The sequence below is a fragment of the Formica exsecta genome, unplaced genomic scaffold, assembly GCF_003651465.1.
Source record: "Formica exsecta isolate Colony F162 unplaced genomic scaffold, ASM365146v1 scaffold37, whole genome shotgun sequence".
Lineage (NCBI taxonomy): Eukaryota > Metazoa > Arthropoda > Insecta > Hymenoptera > Formicidae > Formica > Formica exsecta.
In genome coordinates, this window is record NW_021850941.1 from 555,958 (window position 1) to 559,308 (window position 3,351).

Genomic DNA, 3,351 nt, shown 5'->3' on the forward strand with positions numbered 1-3,351 from the left:
ATGTGTGTGTGTGTGTGTGTGTGTGTGTAGCTGTTCTCTTAATGTTTCTTATAGTGGCATTTGTACAAGGCTGAAGAGAAAAATTAAACATTCTTGCTTCCGGCTATGTCGTGTAATCAAACGTTCGGAACAGAACAAAGCATTTGCTAAAGGATTCTGGAATGAGACCGTCCTATGTGAATATTAAAATATGTAAAAAGATAAGAGAAAACCATACAGAACAGTCGGAATAATGACGTGTGGGCAACACGAAAAGTCATAATTTAATGAAAAGTACTCCTGTACGCGAAAAAAGGCGTCAAAGGTTATACATTTCCATAAAGATATTAAAAAGAGAGTCATATGTCATCACAGAAAAACTGACATAAGCAAGTAATAACAAAAAATGACGGAAAATATAAATAGGAAAATCAAAAAAGTAAAAAACATTTATCAAGATGAAATATATGGGCAGAAAAGAGGAATAGACGAACATAAGCGCTATAAGAAAAATCTACTTAAATTATATTGAAAAGGAGTAACATCATTAAAATGTAATGGGGCTTTTATCTTTCTCAATGTAAATTCACAGTCTCTAAGATGCTTAACGTTGTAATACTGTAATGCGATAAACTCATTTGTATCGCATAAACATAAACTCACGCGCGATTGTATAAATAAAGCAAAATGTAAAAATCCATATTTTGTCATTTAACATTTAATTACTTTGTATTATAATATGTTAAATTAGTAATTCTATATGTATTATATAATATTCTAATTAAATAAATATATTTATTATATATATATTTTGTATAATTAATAAGAAAAATCGTTTGAAATAAGATAAAATCTGCTATTTTTATTTATCTTTATTTTCTTTTTCTTATATTCAGTTATGATATTATTAAGACTTCAGCTTGTTATCGAAATAATTGCACTATAAAAAGAATTCAATATCTGACATTAATCTGAGATGGATTTCTAGAAGCATGCTATCTGTCGTAATGTACTGAAGAAACTAAGTCAAAGGCTCTCGTGAGTTCCAGAAGCTTAGCCAAACTGGTTCGGCATATATTTCTTTGTTAAGAGAAAGTACGATGTTTATTGAAGCAACTTAATTAAACTGCAAAATTTCATCAAATAGTGACGTTTACGTCGCATTTAAGGCGAACCATGTCAGGAAAATATTGAATGTTTGAACAAAATTTAAATATAACTCAAATTAAGCTATTTAACACACACATACACACACACACACACACACACACACACACACACACACACACACACACACACACACACACACACACACACACACACACACACACACACACACACACACACACACACACACACACACACACACACACACACACACACACACACACACACACACACACACACACACACACACACACACACACACACACATATATATATACTATATATGTGTATAAATACATACATATATATACATACAATTTTTATTTAATAATCTAAATAGCTATTATAAATATACACCTATTATAAATCTTTTTCTATTTGTTTATCTTAGAATTACGTCTTAGATATTTTTATAAAAAAATAATAAAATAATATATTACTCTAAATCCTTTATTATAAATCGTTAAAATATCGCGAATATAGATAAAATATAATTGGGTTTAATCAGATAAATATTTAATAAGATATGCGCATCGTTAAGTATCCTCACGTAGGTATTTCGAGAGCCTCAAGTTTAATATGCGTGACATAATCTACATTCTCCGCTTAATTACATTCTCTTGATAGTTCCGAACAGTATGAAGTAACTGGAACATTAGCTCAATAAATTTAAGAAACCGCGATATCGAGATTCACGTTATTTTATGTTATGCAAAAAACATTGTTAAAATTGGCAAAAAACTAAAATCTCAAATTAATTAAAAATTTGTTTATGATTATCTTTTATAAAAATAATTAATATATTTGTCTTTAATTAATTTTTCTTATATTTTAACAAAGAAAAAATCATCACACATATGTTGGATTATGCCATTCTTTTGTATATCTAATTTATCTCATATCAGACATTTTTTGTGCAGCACATGATTTTCTAAAAATCATAAAAATGCCTCCAACTTTGCACGCCTTCATCTTGAGCGTTGTCACCCACTTTTCACACAGGAAGACAACTATGAGACAAGTCTGAAAAATTACCTTCTGCTCCTTCTGCTACAAAGGTTTCATTATGAAGCACTTCGCTATTTATTTTCCTATCTGTCTCACTCTTTCATCGCATTATATTGAATTATTTTTAACGAAGATCAAGTAATTGTTTAATTAATATTATTGAAAAGTAAATGAAACATTTTCCGAAATAGCGATTTTATCTATCACAATAATAAATTTTTAAGAGTTACTATAGTTTTCTTATGAGAGATAACTTTGAAAGAAATACATTTATTTAATATCATGTCTGTCAGTAAATATATAACTTTTCTATAACTTCAATTTGTAAAAATGCTCCTTTAGAGTGTAATTTAACTTAATAGTGTAATTTTCGTTTAAGCAAAAGCCAATTTTGCATTCCCTGCATATTCCATATGATATGTACGTTCAACAAAAGCTTTTGAATTACATAATAAGTTTCTTTACTTACAGTTTTCTCTCTCTCTCTCTTCCTGTCATACTTCTCTGCTATCGATATAAATTTATTATTAAATCTCTCGTGTATGGAATATGAATATATGCATATTCTTTGTCCCGTAGCGCGCAGCAGGCTCGCTGGTCCGATTAAACTGCAATGACGCATATCGGTTTACCTGACTGGAGATCGAAACAAATATTAAATACTTATTGTTAGTACTAGTGCGCTGTCATATAACCATATGCGTATCGACTACCATTGCATGTGTCTCTTGTTTAAAAAATTTGCAGAAGAAATAAATACGATTTTGTGGTATAACATCCGTTTACTAGTAGAATATAGATTATACGCGGTAAGTATCAGGAATATATCCTATTATATATTCCTGAAGAACATTTGATAATATGTGTATTTTCAGTTTAAAAATATAATTTATTATTAGCAAAAAAATATCTCGATAAAAGAAAGATTGTAGTTCATTTATACAGAGAACAAATAACATTTAATTTGATCATTTAAATTTCTGTATTCTAAAGTAATCACCCTTCCCAATTATACATTAATAAGAAATGAGAAAACTTTTCAGCAAAATATAAAATATTGCAACTTTACTTCCATATTGATTTGAAAGATTCGCGCTATTTTCATTTATTCCTTTTAAAACTTGGTATAACTGAATATTCATTTAATAAATGTTTTATGTAAAAAAATTTTATGTGTAATTCGAAATATATATATAT